The following is a 20346-nucleotide window of genomic DNA, read 5'->3' on the forward strand; positions in this document are numbered from 1 at the left end:
ACCAGGGATCAAACTTCCTTCACACATTGTGTAGGGAGTCCAGCCGCCTACCATCCATGCCATCATGAATTCCCATGAGCCAAAAAGCTTTCTGAACTCCCCTCCTCGTGAAGACAGCCCTTTTTGGCTGTTGCAAACTCCTTTCCCCTCTCAGATTTCGATTTTGCAGCACTCAGCACAGGAACTGCAATAGTTTAGATGTAACTGCTGTTTTATCTAAGCATATGGGGCATGCAGATTTTTTTTTTTTAATCTTTTGCCATTAGAAAAAGAGGCAGAAAGTAAGACCTGAGGCACCCTTGACTTGATCTTCCCTGCTTGGTTTTTTTGTGTGTATATGGCGTTATTGTATTTGTTTTTTAAAAACATGAAAAAGAATGGACCAGATGTGGGATTCATTTTACTTATATTCAATCTGTGCAGAATTCAAAGAAATGGTTCCTTTATTTGCTCTCTTCTGGGAAAACATCTTGAGTTCATTTTGTTCTGCTCATAGACTTGTAGAAATAGGTCTGGAAAGGTACTTCAAGAGCTCATCTTGTCCATCTTACTGCCTCAAGCTGACTCACGCCCAGTGCTCTCCAACAGCATGATAAATTCAAGTATAACAATAACCTTTTTTTTTTTCCCCCAAAAGCACTGTAATAGAAAGTAAAAGGTTAAGAAATAAGCTAGCAACATGTCATGAATCTGCCACAGCATTTAATAATGTTCTCCAGGCATCCATGGTTGCTGTCTGCTGGAGGCAGGACATAGGCCCTGTAGCTGCTGCTATGTCCTCCCAGCTGTAGGTTGAGGGTAGCTACCCTGGCTCCTGCAGATTTACCCTGGCTTCAAATAAGGCAGCTCAGGTACCACAGAAACCCCACTACATCTGCTCACTGGCTGCTCTACGGGCACTCAGGCTTCTTCCAAGACCTGCACCACCGCAGCAGGGCTGAGAAGGTGCGATGGTATCATGTGTCCCTGATCGCAAGTGTTGAAAGTTGCCCAGCTCGAGATTTTTAAAGGGCTGTGCTCCAGAGCAGAAATTCAGGCCTATATAAGCTATTCCAAGCTGGGATCCCAGAAGACGAGATACGAGTCATTGGTTGCTATCTGGCTCCACAGGCATAAGGGCCACTGAAGTACGACACAATGTTTTACAAGGAGAGTAGGTGCACAAGAGAAGGTAAAAATTTTTCTGGTTCCAAATAAAATGAATAGGCAGGACACCTAACTAAGATGCTGCAGGGTCTGTACCTGGTCATGGAGTCCCACTTTATACCTATACATCAGTATTCTTTACCAGCTCAGAGAACTCGAGGATTAACCCTTACCCAGAAAGCTCAGTCAAATCAGCCTTTCCCAACCATTTCACACATGCTGTTTCCAATCCCACATCTTCCATCCCATCTCCTTCCCCTCCTCCTGCCCCCTTCTTCTGCACCCTCTTGCCACTCGATCCCTGACTCACGTCTTAGTCTCCACACCATGGTCTTACAATGCTCATTGTCTTCGGACGGGGAGGAATGGGGTGAGGAGAACCTGTCTCACAATGTCTCCTAGTCCCAACTCATGAAAACTACAGGACAATCCTGCAGTGCTGCTGCAGTTTTGCTGCTTCTTGCCTTGACCCAGGGGGAGGTGTGGGGACCACATGTCCCAAGAGCAGAGGCACCATCCTGGCTTGGGAAAGCAGTGATGAGAGCCGGTCTGTGGAGGAAGGGGAGGAAAACGTGCAGATGACTTAATCCTTCTCACAGCAGTGTTCCTCCCACCCCCAGCCTATGGATTTGCAGTGCTGCAAGGGCCTGCTGCCCAGCCATGCCTCCCCTTCCCCCAGCCAGCCCTTTGGTGCTGGACACTTACAAACCTTACCCTCCTACCACTCTTCTCCTTGGGGACATTTACACTATGTCTATGTCCTAAATAAAACGGGACCTCGTTTCAGGCTCGGGCACTGCCAAACAATCCTTGGCAGCCTTTAGCCGTTAGTACCCTCCCTGGCATGGTTGTGCTCTGGGGCAGCTAGTATAGGTCCCAAAATAACCTGCTGCGCAGCAGCCAGGCAAAGAACAAGGAAGAAATGCTGACTCCGTAATAAAGAATGTGGGACTTGCATTCAGCCTAATCCAGTATTGGCACAGCCCAGAGCAAGGCGGCCTGGAAACAGCAAGGAAAGCAGGGAGGAGCTAGGGCCCCAAGGACCAAAGAGAAGGGCTGGAGCCATGGTGGGAGTGATAACAGCCTTGACTGCATGAAGGAGGTTGGTTCCTCATGGCAGTTAGGAGCCTAAAAAGAGAGAACAAGGAAAGTGAAGAAGATAGCAAAAGGAAGATTGTGGTCCAACAACACAGACTAATGGGACCTAGGCTTCCTGTGGTGATGCATCAGAACTACTCACTCTCACTTAGCCATAGCTTGACTTTTCTGTAGTAGGGGTTAGATGAGTTTAGTGCATGTAATAGTTTCTACAATAAAACCCCACACTGGGTAACTGGTGTTTTGTCCTCTTCACACTTCAAAGTCTCATACTGATCTATACTAGTTGCTCACCATCATTTTGGATGTTCCCTCTCTCATCCCTGTATGAGGCAGTTGGCAAGAGACCCAAAAGCCATCCCTTGATCTGCTGGCCTGGCCGGGGAGTGGCAGTGTCTCACAGTTAGGACATGCTGCTAGCTCGCTTTCAGGTGTTGCTCAGGAAGAAAGCAGGGAAAGAGCTTCACTCCCAGGCACTGTTCCCAGTAGGCAGGTTGGACACAACCACCCTGTTTGTAGAAAATTTAGGTGTGGACCCAAGTCATACTTCACTTCAGTGCAAGAGGACAGGCCCCTGTTTGGCTTATTTCTGAATTAGACACAGCCTTATTTGCTAGCTATGGACCTATGTTTGTGGATCTAAATACTGCAGACTGAATTTCAAAGGCACTTCTCTATTACTCTTCAGAGAGGACCAAAGACAGGTAGGAGCAAGGTTCTTTGGGGATGGTGAGGATGGGGGAGGCTAGAGATGACAGCCAGTATCTGGGTATATGACGAGTCTTATATAGATTTTGTCCAGCCTTCTGGATTTGAATCTAGACATCTATCAACTCAAGAGAATGTCCTAGCACAGCTGGAAATCTTGACCGTGTGTTCTGTCATAGACTTCTTATGGCCAGGATTTCACTCATGGGGAAATACTTTCGTCTGTGAGCAGTAGTGTCAGAGATATCCTCTGAAACCAGAAACAGGCACGTAGTGCTTGATGGGATAACAAGGTGGTACCAGAATAAATCCTGTTTGTCCCTCTCAGTGTACTTGAAGAGTGGTGACTTGCTCCCATTATCTCTATACAAGTGATGGGATCATTGTGTATCCCTGGGCCAGACCTAGGTCTGGGGAACTCAGACAGGGAGCATCTGAAATTGGAGCCTTCCTCTTTTTACTCCAGAAAAATTACATCAGCATCTAGTTCAAACATGTGCACATCTGTGTAAAGCCCTTCCCTCTCACACCACATCTCATCTTGGGTGCACTGTCTACTGTGGGTAAAGAAGGCATTTGTTTTGTGATTTGTTTTGCTTTGCAGTATTTCAAAGTGTAGTCATCCTGCCCAGTGCCTAACAGGTTATCATTTTTGATCTTCCATTGGATATAAACCATTTTATAGTTACCCTTTTTAAGCAAAACACATTTACCTTCTATTTCTAGAAGGCAGCAAGATTATAAAAATATCTTTTAAGAACCTTTGGCATCATTTAGAAAACTGATTGCGTTTATGATGAACTGAAGCATCACATTAGGTATGAAACAAAGTAAAAGCAGATGGTCCATACTCAGAGCACAAACTGTTGCCTTTTCAATAACATGAGTAAGGATACAAGAATTTCTCAACTAGATTTCTCAGCTTCGTAGATCTGAGTTATTTGCTATTAAAATGCCTCTTCAGAACAAATAATGTTTTCTAGTATTTATAAAATACATTTAGCTTCTGCAGTTGACATGAAATGAAACGATCTTACCAACTGCTGGCTGTTTAGCATGTAAATTAGCTGGTTTACCAGAATTGAATTTATATGCGAAACTTTATACAAAATCCTCTTGTTTCTCTAACCCACTAATAAGATCAGGAGAACAACACAAAACATAGATTAAGTCTGTCTTTCAGATATAGACTCAATCTTGTTGGCATAGGGTACGATAATATTCCTTATAGCAGAGTGAAAAGTCCCGCGAAACACGGAGAGCACTTTTTATGGAGCGTACCGGGACTCTTTTGTGCTTTCTCAGGGTATAATTTACCTTCAAACTTTTAAGTAATTATGTGTAAATTTGTGTTTTTATTGTGTCAATAATTTACATTAATTGGTGAGCCCTTGCCCAACATAAATTCCTGTGGAAGCTATATATGATTTCTATTACAAGCCTGCTTGTGCACTGTACTTTGCTCATCCTTAGTAATAGAGGTATTTGTGAACTAAGGATTTCTTTAATGTATTCAGTAAAAGAATGCACGGGGGTCAAAGCAGGATTGATTTGAAGGAGTTAGATTTTAAAATCCCTTTAAAAATCAGGACAAAGGATACCACACTATTAAAATAAAATGCTTAAAAATGAAAAGTATTATGCATGCCACACAGTAGAAGATCAGATTTTTATTAATGCAAGTTTTAAATGCTGATTAATCCTCTTGAGAATCAGTTTCCCAAAGCTTTGGCCTGCATTCAAGTCTTTTTCAAAGGGGCACATCACTTCCATTATTCTGAATATTAATTGAACAACATTATAACTAAGGATACAAAGCAAGATTTAAAACATGATTACAGCTGTCATTGCTTACATCTAAATAAGTCGTTGGAAATTGAAGCTCGGGGAAAAAAAAACAAACCCAAAAAAACCAACACAAAAACCTGCCGTAAACCTCTCTTGTCAGGATGGCGAAGCTGCTGCCTCCCGCGGCCCCCCTCCGCTCAGCCAGGATGGATCGTCTGTGCGCCGCGCGCTGACGGCTCGGCTGGCGGCTTGCGCTTAATGTATTCGCACAAACTCCCCCCCCACCTTGCAAACTGTGGATGTGTTTTGTCTTGCAAAATAATAAACGCCCCAGAAAAACACTGTCATTTTTAGATGTTAACGGGAAGAGAGATGATAATTGTTCAAAGGACTGAGCTGCCTGTATACTTGCTTACTTGCAGAAAGGGTTTATTTTATTTGTTTGGCATAAACCATTTTCTGATCCAGATTCGGCGCATGCCTCTATATAAGCACTCATGTGCTTAACGCTAAGCATGTGCTTAAGTGCATTCCTGAACCGGGCCAAAAAGTACCTCCTTTGAAATTTTTGTCCATAGCTGCTGTTCTTGGAATGATGCCTTTTTTGGTGAAAACTGATGTGGGGTTACAGTAACCATCTAATTCTGATTAGACAAATGGCATTATGGAAGAAGTATTAAAAATTTATAGTCCTATTTACTAAGTTTATTTGTTGGCCATAAAAAGCTGAATCTTACATAACATAAAAAGCATCCAGTCCTAATGATGAAAAAGATATAAAAAGATAATGGTGCAATCATAACATGTCTCTGAGAGTTTGTACATCTCAGTTGCAGTTTGGCACATCACATAATTGTGTTGTGCCAAACTGGCACCAAACCACACTATGTTAGTGAAAAGGGCCCGCAGTTTAAGAGGAAAATCTAGAAGTGTTAACTATACACTGTCTAATTATACAACCTTACTGTCCCAGAATGTGATTTCTGAAACCATTTCTGACATATGGGAAGAGGGTAGAACAGCTGGTCATTAAGGTTTTCTCAAGACTATTTAGTAACACACTTGAATGTAATTAAAGTGCTACATTAAATACTGCACTTGTGTACAATGTATTTTTAATCTTTATGGCATGCTGTAAAAGTAAATAAATGCAAAGCATTAACATTTCTCCCCTTCATCTCCTAAACTGTTAAGATATAACGACAGTCGCTGTCTATGCTGTGTGTATTACCTGAAGAATACTCGGGTGCTCTGTGCGCATCCTGCGCAGCACGTAGGAAGCAAACCCAAGCCGAATTGTGCAAGATGGACAGAAGTTTACTTGATTTCATTTGCCCAAGTTAAGCCGTGCTGACTTACCTGGGTGTATTTCAACAGGCAGTGTTGCAATGATCCTGGTTTATCTGAAGGTTTCCTTTGGAACCAGTCAAGGTTATTTATGTTTTCCTTTCCTTTATTGTCTGCAACTGTCTATGACCTGTATGTCCATTTCTACAGACAATAATCAGGGGATTTATATGAACCTGAAGCCACTGTAAAGGAACTTGAATCAGACAAAAACTGTGGAACAACTCATATTCTGAAAAATTGCCTTGAGATTGGCACCAGTACTCTATTAATGATAGCCTGAGGATTCTGTGGTCCCAAAACTGTGGAGATACTGTAGCACTGTGAAAAAGATGTATTTTTGATGCAATTCTTTGGTTTGATGCACAAACAGGTAAGAAAAAAAAAGTATTAAAATATTTTGGCACAAAGTCTGCATTAGACTTGTGCTTTCTGATATTGGTGTTTTGTTTTACATTCTTTAATAACACTTTTGCTTTGAAAAGACAGAACAGAAATATATTGCAAAGTTGAAACTGTTCTTGACTTCTAAACTCCAGCAAATGCATGTTTTAATTGAGTTTTCACTGAACATGATCAAGAGTTGTTGTCAGTTTGTTCAGTTCCTCGGAACAATTGTTTCAGTGAAGTCAGCACTTGCTAAAAAATCCTTGCTCCTGCACTACAGTCATTTCCTTTGTGCATGAAGGATAACTTTACACAGTGTTTTTCAACATCAAATCAAAACACGAGGACAGAAAAGAAACTTATAAGAAGACAGGTTTAACAGAACACTCAGACTGTAGCTTCCACGGCAATAAACTGGCGGTCATCAGGAACGCTACAATGAAAACCATGGAAGTGAAAACATGTGCGTACCGCGTTCACAAGAGCTCTCTGGTGACAGTGATGAGTTCTGCCTGTGACTGCACATGTGGTGAAATCAAGCTTTGTGTTACTTTTCAAATGTAGGCATAAGTTTTTATTTTCTCTCAAATACAATGTTAGGGTTTGATTTGGGAACGGTCACTATTTGCAAATGAGCAAAAGAGTATGACATGCTGTGTTTTACCTTTCACTGGGCATTTTCTAAATCAGTCAGAATCCTTCTGTTCAAATAAATGAAGCTTTTCCTCTTTGCTAATGGTGCATCAGCAGTATTTTTTTTTGAAAAAGGAGAGTGGCATCAGTAGCCGATCAACCAGTCTTCCTGAGTCTCCGTTCATGGATGGATTTTGTATCACGTTATATCCTGCAGCTGGTATGTGCTATCAAAACCAAGAAATGCCAACCAATGTAGAGAAACCCATGAAGCAGGAGATGCAACTCTCCTATGGCAGGTTAATTCATTTTCAGAAGAGATGAGAATAACTATAGATCTCACCACATTCAGTGTTAATTACAAAACTCATCTCTCTGACTTAACTTTGCCTCATTAATTTCTTCACACACAGTTGCCAGGTACAACCACATCTAAGCACAAACACAAGCAAACAAAAATATGCTAATCAAGCTACTTCTCCTACAAGCTAAAAAAAGAAAGAAAAATTACAGATACTGGCATATTGAGGTATTTGGAAGACAGTCAGATGTTTTGCTGGTAGAAGAGTCAACATTGTGAGAAGCAAATATAACTACTTCATAAAAACTTCTACAAAACATACTGTCACCTCACTTTTGCAGAAGAGTAAATTCCTTCAGGGTTAACCCCAAACAGTTCACTTTTAGCCTTCTATGCTTAGAGACCAATATTAAGAAATAGGTAGACATCACTTCTTTCAAACTGTACCAGACGGCCTCAGATCCTTTCCAAAAGCACCCAAAGACATGTAGCTGCCATTGACCTGGACAGGGGGTGGATATTGGCAGAAAGAGTTCATTTCTCTTCTTTTCAAATAATTTTCATTCCAAAGAGGGATGCGGGGCATGCACTGATTATGTGAAGAAGCTGTGGGGAAAAATTTTGTGTCTGGGTTCTTGTGTGTCACTGAGTACAAAGGGGACGGAGTGTCCCTGCAAGAGGAGAACATCTTCTGGGTGATTCACTTGAGTCAATCCCCTTCTGAACCACAGGAAGGAGTTGTGTGGAGACACACGAGAAGATGCAAGTTGATGGTGAGCAGAGTGTACACAACTTGCTCATTTAAGCAAATCATACTATTCTTTTTCCTTTTTCTGCTTGTTTTCCCAACAGTACTGTAGATTTAACCCCATATAGTCATATCATGAGCACTGAAACATCCAAACAATATCCATAATCATTACAGAGCAGTTTGTGTGTGTCACAGGTCTCTTCACTAATTTGTCTGAAATATGTCTGCATCTGCTGTGCACAGACTTGAGCACTCGGCAGTCAGACCTCCGGCTCTATTCCACTCAGCTGAACCCAAAATTAGATCTTAGAAAATAACCATCTCTAAGACAATCAACCTCGATCCAGGCATTTCTAGTGAATGGGCATTAATTGTCCTTGCACAAAATGCGAGCAACCCACCAGTACAGCGTTTAATTGTCTGAGCCTGACCAAGAGAGCTGTATGGAAAGCAAAGACCGGGCACCAGGAATGGGGCCATGGCTCCCGCTCACTGCCCTGTTGGCCCAGCCTGACCTTCTGCTTGTCATGCCCTAGGCTGGCAGTGCCATAAGCCACTTCAAAAAGGTCTTCTTTTGTGTTTTTTTAGCCCTAAAATTAGCCGCGGCAACTATTATTATCAGATTCTTGCTCTAGGTTTGTGGGCTTATTTCTAGAGCTGAACCACTTGTTGAATGACAAGCATTCAACCCACCTGAATTATCTTGTGTATTTTTTATTTTGTCTTAGAAAAGGAACTCCACATCAAATACTTTATCTTCTACTGCTGTGTATTCTCCTGTCACCAAAGAAACAACAGGTTTTGTTTCTTTGATTTCATTTATCACACTCCATTTCCCTTTCTAGTCACAATTTCTAATTATTTCAGCTTACTGACACAGTTAGATATTAAATTGAGTCAAGACCAATATGCACAATCTATTGATTTAAATAATATCCACTCATGAAGTGTGTAGTTTCCAGGTGAGACATTCTTCCCTTAGAAAATATGAAGCATTCCTACTACTGCTAAGTTGCAGCCAGATATATGCAGCTCAGTCTCTATGAATCTCCTCACCAGGATTTCCTTAGGCAGCAGCCTGGCAAAGCCTAGGCTTCACTGTCCACCATGCTGTGATAAGTGTGGTTAAATAAACTGAATACGCAGAATTTACCTATAGCTCTCTACATTTACTGCCCAAGGGTAGAAAGAAATGTATACCTGAGATTATGAAGACTAAACTAAAAAGCTGAATTTTACCCAGGTGAAAAATGTCTTTGACACCAATGGATGCACCTAGATGAGGGAGGATTTTTTGTGTTTCAGCGGTGAGATTCCTTTTTAATTAATCTTTCTGAATTTGTTTTTGCAGTAGTGCGACTTTGAAGGAAGGACGGTCAGAATGTTTTAAAGCAGGTAAAACATATTTTCATAAGGATTTAAAGGAAAGGAAGCCATCAGCAATATTCACCTCTAATGAGGAGACCACTGCAGGACACAAGAACTCAGGCGCAGGACACTAACATCTTTGGTACTGACCCTGCTAATGTTGCCTGCCATTTGTTGTCTGTCAGAGGTGCTCCACAACTGCTTAAAGCCCCATTCACAAAACTCAGAAATGCTCAAAGATAATTTTAGAAAACTTTCAAAACTAAAATAAATCTATTTTGATGCACAAGTTAGGAGAAACAACAGCCCTATAAGTCATTTTTACTCCCTTCAGGAACATAAAAGATTTAAAAATTGAAATCTCTTTAACTTCAGTTACCAGCCAAGCAATTTTTGAGGAAGAGTATTTTTTAAAAAAAGAAATTTTAAAAAAGAGCTTTTATGGGAAATGTGGATTTTTGACCAAGAATTTTCTGAATTTATTTTTAAAATGAACAAAGCTTTTGAGAATTATTTTTTTTCTTTCAGATAAAAGTAACTTCCTGACCACTCCCAACTCCTACTGTAGGAAAATAACACAAAATTGTAAACATTGTGCAGGTGACAGTGCACAGCCAGCACATGTGGCTACATAAGACCATACATGGTCAGTTTGGTAAAGTGCCGCCTGGCACTATTTACAACCGATCAGTCATGAGATAAGATAACATGCTTGCACTGGACAAAGTCTTGAGGTTACATGTTGCTGCCGTGCTTTCCACAGTTTGTCATTAACCAGCTATTGCAAGATGTTTTTTAAGTACCTTCATCCCGCCTCCAGCTCAGCACTGTCTCTCTCTCCCTTAATAACCAGGCTAAATCAGCAGGAATAATTAGGGAATCAGACGCTACTTAGTGTCAGTACAGGCAGCCAAATAACTTCTCTATCTCTTCCCATTCCATAGGGTCGCTCTCCTTCTTGTGAAGCTGTCTTTTCCTCACAGGAAGGCACAATATGCTAACTCATGATGATAAGACTTTTGGATTGTGCGAGTCTTATATTTTGCAACTGGTGTCAGGCAATGCTACATACAAAATGTATTTTCTCTCTCCTCTTTCTAGCAAATTGTCACTCCTCCAGCACATACTGGCTCGTTTTTTCCTGAAAACCCAAGGGAATCAACCACCTATGCCAATTCTATATGATGTAAGTTGCTAGCCCCCTGAGGAGCTCTTGAAAAGGCAAGCACTAGGATTGTTTTCTGAATAGTTCCTTAGCTAAAATTACTGCAATTCATGCTCAGGAATTCTCTAGAGACAGATGTATTGTCATGCTTGGATAGTGAAATATAGATACCACACTTCACAGGAAATTAAAAAAAGGAGTATTCAAAGTTCACCTCCGCCAAATAATTTAAAAAGCTGATTTTTGCATCAAACTGCTTCCTAGAAAGATACAATTATATGCAATGAGGAACCCTGCGATGTGTGTGTATCCACAGAGTTAGATACTCACTCAGTCTTAGGTACTCGTAACAACACCCGCACTAGACTTGAAGTACACATCCCTTAATATACTCTATTATCTCATTGTCATTTACTTGTTGGTAATGAATGCGTGTGTTAACAGAACAGCATGCTGATGCATTTTTTCTGCCATTGTATGTAACATATTTTCTAATTCTTCTGCTCTATTCAGCATTTGACCCTAACGATAGGGGATTATGGTATTAACTCTCTACACAGCACACATTCTTTACAGACTTTCACTAAATACTGTAAGCCTGCTGCAGAGCGGAATAAAAGTGAAAGCATACCGTCTGGTCTTAAGCTGTGCACACAGAGGGTCGTGATCCAATTGGAAGGGAAGCAGAATTTTAAAAAGAAAGAGGTTTGACAAAATTTTAATCCTTGTCATTTTCATTTCTCTTACCCTGTGGATTTGGGTGATTTTATTTACACTGTCAGCTTGAGCCTAGGGATTGAAAATCAGGCTTTTATGGAGATTATTAAAAGTACATACAGTACACTAAAGGCTGGACCACTGCTATATGCTACTAAAAATATGAATGTGGATGCTCTATATTGTACATTTAAGGAGGTAAGTGCCATCCTCTCTGTGAGGCTGGACTTAGGAGTTAGGCTTATCATGATTATACTGAAATGGATGTTTTAACAAGGGTATTTATGAGTAGTTTATGGAGCGCTGAAGGTGTACTGAAGAATTGAGAGGTACCTTCTAAAGGGACAAGGCAGTAGCACTTCAGGAGCAGCTGTGGAAACTGTCCATATTGAAGGTGTACCAGAACATTGAAGAAACTGCTCCTGGACGAGCTGCTGCTCTCCCCACTCCACAGCCAGGCAAGGGCAGCCCAAGGTCTCACCCAGCCTCAGAGAAACAAATATCTCATCATGGGTGACTTTCCCCTGAAAATCCTCTCCTGAGGTTGGCCTCATTCCCATGCTGATGTAGAGCTCCTACGCCAACGTCCAGGCAGGTATGAGATGGTCTGGGTCGGAGATGCAGCACAGACATGCTACGCTGTGCTGCAAGGGCAAACTGGCCAGGTGGCCAAGGCCTCTTCAAGCCACATGGCCGCCCACTGTGGAGACACCTCCTGCTCCAGATTTCCCAGGGAGCACCCATAGGTTGGACCTCATTGCACAGCTGCCTGTGCTGGGGGCAGCAGGAAGAGATGAGCCATGTCACCTTCCCAGCAGCCCAGACTGTTTTCTCATGCCGTGTAGGCACAGATAATGTGTTGCAGGAGTTGCTTCCATGCCCTTTCGGATTTTTGGCCTGAACCAAACCAAACCAAATGACTGGCCCCTGAGCAGGACTCCCCTCATCCTGCATGCATGATTTTGCTGTAGCAGCTAAAATAGAGCTCCAAACAGGCATGGAAACACAGGTAAATACAATGAGATTTTGGGGTCAGGCTACCAAAATTCCATGAGCCCCCAAAGGGGCTAAATTTCTCAACTTCCCACCTAAGAACATTAAGAAAGAGCCCTGCTGATGCAGCTGCAAGGCAATGGGCTCACTGCATCACTACATTGTAGAAAAGGAAACAAATAGCCCCAGGAGACACCCTGAGACTGTCTGCGAGGGCCAGAGTGAAGCCCCCTACTCTGACAGCAACTTTTATGGCACAGCTGGAGGGAAGGAGCACATTAGAGATCTGAATTAACTTCCACCAGCCAAAAACTGTAGGCTTGTTTTGGCCCTGCCCTGTGGAAGCGCACACTGGGTTTGGCAGTGGAGTTGATCCTGCACCCCTAAACTCAACAACACTTGGTAACTATCTGGTCATAGCCCCTAGCCCTGCCAACACTTCGCACGCAGCCCCCTTCACTCCATGGTCACAGACAGTCATGTTAAAACTGCAGGATTGAGGCCATAGTCACTAGTATTTCACATAGACCTTATTAATAAGGTTATTAAATCAATCCTGCTTGGACTCTGGGAAAGGGGGAGATAGCTTTTGCAGGTTTTTTTCTGCTCAGGGAATCAAAAATGTTGTTTTCCATCCAAGGAAATTGTTTGCTTGAAATCAAGATACGTGACTCTTGCTGTCCTTACAGGTCTGTAACCTTGGCTATCTGAGGCATGTCAGCTAGGCGTTTATTGTGCTAAGGAATGAAATGGGCAGAAGTGCTTGCACTTGGCCATCTCACAATTGAAAATGGAATTAAGCTGGCTCCACCTAACCAGAGTGCCAGCAGCACAGGATTTTTGAGATGTGCTGCTTCCACACCTCCCTCAGCCAGTTTTCAACGCACTTAGGGTGCCTCCTGATAACAGGGCCAGAAACAAACCCCAAGGAGGGCAATGGGGATCTGTCCTTCAATTTAAGTGGCAGGTGGATCAGGCCCATTCGGAAAAATTTGGCTGCTGCTCTGAGTGTTTCTCAGTGTGCCAGGGTCCAGCTAAGACATCCAAATTGGCATCTCATAAAAATCAAATTGGCATCTCATAAAAATCCAGGCTAAAAATGACAGCATTGGGTTGGAAGTCTCTGACTCAGGCCTTATCCTGCAGAGGTGTTCAATGCCCTCAGCTCCCACTGACTTCACCGTGAGCTGAGCAGGCTCAGCACTTCTCAGGATTGCTAGCGCTCTGCAGGATTGGACTTATTGTCCTTAATACTATCTCATTCTGGTTATTCCCTATTGCCCAAGGATAATCCCATGGCATTATTCCCATTATGCCACTTGCCATTCCCATTATAGTCTTTAACAATGTTTTAAACCTATCTTTCATTTTTAATTTCCTTAGCAAAATATGTGTATTTTAGTAGTATGCATTTATGTAGTCTTCAAAAAATGTGCTTTTATTATACATATGGCATTATCATGTAGCTTCACTACTTTATGAGTCTGGTAGATGAAAACAACTCTGAATACAAGGGTATTCCATATGTCTAAATATTTTTAGCATGAACACTGTTACCTGTTCCCAGTCATAAAAGTATAAATAAACAGCATGTATTAAAACAGTGCACCACAGGAATCATTGCAGCTTACTTGTCTGTTTCATGCAAGGGGGGGATTTTTTTTCCTACTGTCTTTAGACTGGAGAGGAAGGAAGAAGTCATCATAACTGTTTTATGTCTTTAGCATGTGCAAGTTACAAAGCAGAGTACCGGGATCTTACAGGCCATTGTAGTTTCGATTCATCTTTCTCCTTGATTAATTGCTAAGCTGCTGCACTATGGTAGCTTCAAAATAATTCATCAGCGAGACTTCTCTAGCAGCTCTGTGATGCTTTCTTGTGTCAGAGCCACCTGGTGGGGCAAGTGGCTCCACAAGTGAGATTTGTGTCAGAAGAGGAAGAGCTGGCCCCCATCCTGCCTGCCCATTTCCTAAATTCCTGCTTTGTCCCCTACCCAAAGCACTGCCCCCATTCCTTAGGTGGGTGGGAGGTCTGAGACCTACCCTGGGCATTGCTTTAGGGCCGACGGTGATTTCCACCTGAATCTCAAGCCAGCAGCAATGCCAGACCTACATCACCCTCAAAAGTGTTCCCCTGAAAGGCAGCTGCTTCCCTTCCTCCCTGGCCCAATTTCTGACCTATAGCAGACAAATTCTGGAAAGCCCAGATACACGGTCCACTGGGCTGCCCAGTCTAATGTGAGGCAGGATAGAGGTAGGGCTCCAGCGTGTTTTCCAGACTGTTTTCTGGCTTCTGGCTCCAGAGGGATTTCTGTGTGCATGTTGCCCACAGGCTCCTATATCTAACTAGAGTCCATGGAGGAACCCAGGGCATGAGGGGGGCTCCTGTGTGACCAAATTGGTTTTTCAATGATGTTTTAGTCATTGCCAGTTTGACACATCATGAAAGACAAGTAAGTTCAGATTGAATTAAAATTGACAATTGGAAGCACTTTAAAAAAAAAAAAAAAAAAAAAAGAATAAAGAATGTGGGAAATAAGGCCAGAAAGGGTCAGCTGGGCTATCAAGTGCAGACTTTCACAGATGATTAGACTGGAGAGTTCACAGGCTGCCCGATGTGTCCCCACAGACCACTGGTCCCAGGATGCTCCCCAGCAGTCTGTAACAAAATTTATACTTCATCATAAAGCAGCTGCAAACTTAATGAGCCCCAGGAAGCAAAAAGGCAAGATGCGTGCATTGTCAGTAGCCCAAAGCCCGGTAATAGAAGGAAACTGTTAGGTGAAATCTCCTGCAAATCCTAAGAAATTAAGACAGAGGAAGACAATCCCCTCTTCTGCAGTAGTTTCTGACAATCTGATCAACAGGGAAATTCCTTCCTTACCCCAAATCTGATGTTCACTTTAAACTTGAGTGAGATACATGCAGAGATTAGGGGTCCTAGCCTACCTCCTGCTCTTTCATGGTTCAGGGGTGAAAAAGAGACCAACCTAGAAGTCTAGCAATGTATAAACAAAAAGTAAAAATGACCCTTACTGACCTCCACAGACTGCAAACAAAAGTCCTGAAGCATGTGATTGATAGAATAAAGCAATGGCGCAAATAAACAGCCAAGTCTCTTTTCAAACTCAGCTGCTGACACCTAAACATCAGATACCAACTGATCCACATCACAAGCCTCATTTTCTGTCCCTAAGAATTCTGTGATACAATCATTTTCATTAGCATACCCAACTGCAGCCTAAAACAGTGAATTTCTCTGTTCCCATTACCAGAATATCACTTCTTGGATGCATGGATGAAAATCTCTCTCTAAATTTCCAGTCTGAATGTATTAATAATCGGCTTGCATCCACTTGATCTCATGCCAGTATTATTCTTTAACTAATTCTTTTTGTCTTTGAAGTTTACCTCCTAAATGTCTTTATGAAAAGTCATCATATCCCCTTTCCCTCCTAGTTGTACTGGATTAAGCAATTCAAGAGTGTTCAGTATTTCCTCATAAAATAAAGTAACATTTTAGTACAGACTACCTTGAAAAATTTCAACTTTGTCATGTCATCTTAAAATAAATTTCAGGTCCACAATGAAATAAATGTATTATTTTGAAGCAAATACACTTTTCTAATGATATAAAATACATTTTCCTCTCATGGCCACAAAAGAAGGTAGATTGGAAGTTTAAGAATTGATGGAAGAAATTATTTTGCCCAGCTCCAAATAGAAACCACTAGAAACAGAGAGTTACCAAGCAGATATTTAAGAATGGAATTTCAAAAGAACAAGAAAACAAAACCTCAGCAAATAAGCCAAAAATTTGAACCTGGATGCACTGGTGATTTTAAGTCCCAGAGTTCTGAATGAAGCATGTGGAAGATTACAGGAAAATTGGAGAAGGATTTTTTTTTAACTCTTGCAATTTGGAGTATTTCTAAACCTCACATAAATGCCATCTATTTCCTTGTTCTCAGCCCTAATTATCTTATTTTTAAGTTGATGTTCCTTCAGTGTTCTTCCATTTTTATTTGAGAATGTTTATACCTCAAATAGAATTGATACAGGTTCTAGGGGATGCAACCACTCATCTTTTCTCATATTTTTAGTCCGTATTATCTAACCCTTCCCTCCTCCTTCCATCTCCTTTCCGTTCAGGGCCTACATTCTCATAACCTATACTTCTTTATAAAGTCATCTGTGTGGATAAAATCACATATTTTCCCTGCATTTTTTGCTTTTACTCAGGATCTTCTTACTAGTAATGGGGAAGCCATCCTACTGCTCTTCTCTGTTCTCTGCTCCTTCCATCTGGTCACCACACGGCTTTTAAATCGCCAAGTGCTGCAATGTGAAGAATGGACTAAAACCAAATAATGACTCCATTACATGTCCTATCTCCTTCTCATAAATTTCAAAGCCAGATGAGACCATTATCACCTGCTCTGATCTCCAGCACAACACAGGACTTCCTGAGAGAGATTCCTCTCTTCAGGATAGGAAACGGCAACCCTGACTCATACCTCTGGCCCAATGTAATGATGGCCATCTCCCAAGAAATGAAAAAGAGCAATCCTGTTTCACGTACTCTTGCACAAGACTTTTGATTACTTGTTGCAGAAAATAGATGAACATAAATTTTAGCATGAGAAAATTCCATTCATATTCTCATTGCTCTTAAAAGTTTATTTCATACCAACTTTTTTTTTTTTAAAAAAGCATTCTGAAGAAAATTATTATTACCAAAATTGCATGCTTAAAATAGTACATCTTGTCTTTCAATCTAAGATTTGATAACAAGAGCATAATTATATCTCAACCACATAAAATCATAGTAACTGACTTTAGCTGTCCTCTTAGGACGGTACAGCAGGGGTTGCTCCCTAGGGGGGCAGAAGTGGCTGCCCTGTTGAGAATGACACATTCAAGGTGCAATACAGTATTCAGTAGAAGCTTAAATGTAACTCCTCCTAAATGAAATGGAATTTCTCAGTTCTCCCAGCAACTGTCTTTGGGAATTCCTCCACCAGCCTCAAAGGGACGATACCAGAGTTAGAAACTACCACCTACTGAAAGTAGAAAACTGCACCCTGAAGCCTCCCACGTAAGCTACTTCTCAGAAACTTCTCATTCAAGTACCAGCCTGCTATGTCTCAGCTTCACCTACAGTGTTTTGGTACAGCTGTGGGGCCAGAGAATGTGTTTTTCCTAGACCAGGTTCTTTTCTCCTGCCTGCTCTCAGGTCCCCAAGGAGCTGCTCTGCCCCTCTGTGCCTGGGCATGAGCGTCCCCACGGCTGTGTAAGGCAGCCGGGGGAAGGAGCAGCTGGATCCACCAGCAGCCGTGCAGGCGTGCAGATCGAGCAAGTGTTTGGTCCGGAGGCCATTCGCAGCCCCATCCTCCCAGCAGCAGTTGGCTCGCTCCTGGTGGAGATAGAGCATATGCTCCACTCCATACATCCTATCCTGTGATTTTATTACCCTAATTCACTCTGCCTATAGTGGTGAGTACAGGTCCTCAAATAGGCATTCTTTACCTCTTTTTTATCATATTAAGCCCACAAAAATGTTCAGAAAAGTTGAGCATCTGTACTGCTTTAAACCTCTGCCAGAGAGAATATAGTGTACCAGCTAGAGAAGGTAGAGCTCTGGGCTAACCAGTGGCTAAAATATTGCAGGGATTATCCCTGGAGAAATATAAAGTACTCTCTGGATGTTCTGTCATGGAGGAACAGAACAGTATGGAAAATACAGGAGAGCCTTGTACCAAGGGGTCAGGGAACATGGAAATGGACAGCCCTGTGAGGTCTCAGACAGCACCTACAAGTCCATCATCTGTGGGTGGCATTCCCCAGCACTTGCACATGCCTAGATTATTAGTCTAATAAAATGTACATTTATGCTGAAAGCAAATTGACACTGATGGAACTAACTCTTGCCTTGCTTTGCCACACAGAAAATTCTTGAACAAAGACCTCTCCTTCACTGCTTCAGACAGACAGACAGATAATCCTGTGAGGTACAGGTGAAGAGCACCTATATATCTCTGGGCAGCACTAGTATTCTTCAGGAACCTCGTTTCAGTATTAGTTAATTATTTCCGAACACCATAAACATGCAGGATGGTTCCCATCCAACAGGATAGGACTAGAGCCACTGCAGCCACCCTGTCATGGTGTCCATGCTGAAGAGCTCCTCCTAGAGCATGGACTAGATGAGGCCAGTGTTGCAGGTCCACACCCCTCCTTCCTCTGCATAGAAAGCCCTGCAAGGAGCAACCCAAGGAGACTTGGCTGTCTTCCCTCTGTGGGGAGGGGCATTCTGGATGGGATACATGTTCTTGCTATTGGTGGCAATTTGTCTTGCTTTCTCTCCCCAGGCTGGATTTGCAGGACAAGTGTCCTGACTCCAGCCCCAGTCAGCCCCAGCCTGTATCTCCCTTTATGTGTGCATGTGCGTAACCTGCCATTCTTTTGCAGATCTCCTTGCTCAGGCCCAATCTCTGTTCTGCAAGTTGGCATGACGGCAGCATACCAAGTAGGAGGTTTTGGCTTGTGTGTAGAATTTGGAGAGCGGTTTTGTAGTAAGTTGCTATACTTTTTGGCTTGCAAGCCCTGGGAGCATATGGCCCATTGCTTGCAAAATGCTGATATTTTAAAATTGGGGGAGGAATAGAGCATGGCACATTTATTTTACTTCTTGAGTGCCACTATTTTTGCCAAAACCTTCCCCGCCACACCATCCTGGATCATGCTGTTCTATCCATCTTTAAAGTGAACCCTCCCCTAACTAAAATTGGATGATGTAAGATAGCCCCCTCACAGGCCTGAGAAAAATAGCCTTCCTCTACTCAATCTCCAACTGAAATTCTGTCAATTAATAGCTAAAGTGAGTGAGCAGCCAATGCAGAACTACTTCTACTCACTCCTGAACTCCTTGCAGCTGGCCTTGCTCATACTTTCAACAAACATCTCTTCTTTTCCAAGCAATCAAAACTTTATGAACTGTTATTTCCTTCCTCTCGACTTCCCAAGAGCTAACACCAGCACACTTGAGATGCTGCAGACTTATCACTTCCACCTTGAACTAGTGGTTGACCTGAAGAGAGAGATGCCAGGAAATGAAATAGAGTTCTTAAGTACAGACAGAAGAACAGTGCTAATCCAAGCACAGCTCTGCTAAACCAGTACGGTAGCTGTCAAAATACATCTGAATTTTTTTTGTGTGTCTTCCCCAAGCCATGTAATAATGTTGCAAAACGTGATCTGCAAGATATTAATTTACTTCAATTTTTAAAATGCTTTTGATAAGGTCCCTCATAAAAGACTATTAAGGGAAATAAATAATCACAGGGCTAGGGATGAAGTCTTTGTTAAGGATTAGAAATGGGTTAAGTGACAGAAAACAAAGGGCCGTGATAAAGAGCTTCTTCTGAGAACAGAAAGAAGTTAACGGTAGGGTACTACTGTCATCTGTGTTGGGACCAATTTTGTTGACTATGCATGTGAATGACTCAAATGAGACAGTATAGAGGGATTGGGGATACTTGGGTGATGCCATCATGTTTTTCTGGGCCTGGCTCTGTAATCTTTACTCACACAAATGAAACCACTGGATCTAGGTGGGCAGTGTGTAAAAGTTAGTTACATAATCCCTGCAGTGCTTGCAGGGATTGACTTTTGGTTAATAATAATTATGAGAGAATGCGAACTACTCCAGATGTATTGCTGGTAAATTGAGAAGTATGGTGGTAAGTTAGCTGAGTTAAGGATTACTTGAGCAGTGCATATTATCAAAACTGTCTAAACTTTTCCATATACACACACAGTCACCCACCTGTGGGGTCTTTTAGGAAGAGAAAATGAGGATTCACAGAAGGTAAATCATGATGAGCCCAGTTCCACCTACCTTAATTACACTGAACAGTTGTTTAACATGCAAAGATCTGTTTAT

At 42.1% G+C, this 20346-nt stretch overlaps 1 long non-coding RNA gene across 2 annotated transcripts in view; it reads right to left on the reverse strand.

Moving 5' to 3' along the window:
• Positions 1 to 282: 282 nt before the first annotated feature.
• The window catches only part of LOC142601107 (uncharacterized), a 64472-nt gene continuing 44408 nt past the window's right edge, over positions 283 to 20346 (reverse strand). Inside the window, exons 4-5 of one of the 2 annotated variants that reach the window (XR_012834710.1) lie at positions 6100 to 6231; positions 283 to 2274 (exon numbers count right to left, since the gene is read on the reverse strand). This is a non-coding gene — a long non-coding RNA (uncharacterized LOC142601107). Of the gene's footprint in view, positions 2275 to 4627; positions 4730 to 6099; positions 6232 to 20346 lie in introns of those variants that run through there. The other variant, XR_012834711.1, reaches the window with a different exon arrangement.

Source organism: Balearica regulorum, chromosome 3, assembly GCF_011004875.1.
Source record: "Balearica regulorum gibbericeps isolate bBalReg1 chromosome 3, bBalReg1.pri, whole genome shotgun sequence".
Classification (NCBI taxonomy): Eukaryota; Metazoa; Chordata; class Aves; order Gruiformes; family Gruidae; genus Balearica; species Balearica regulorum.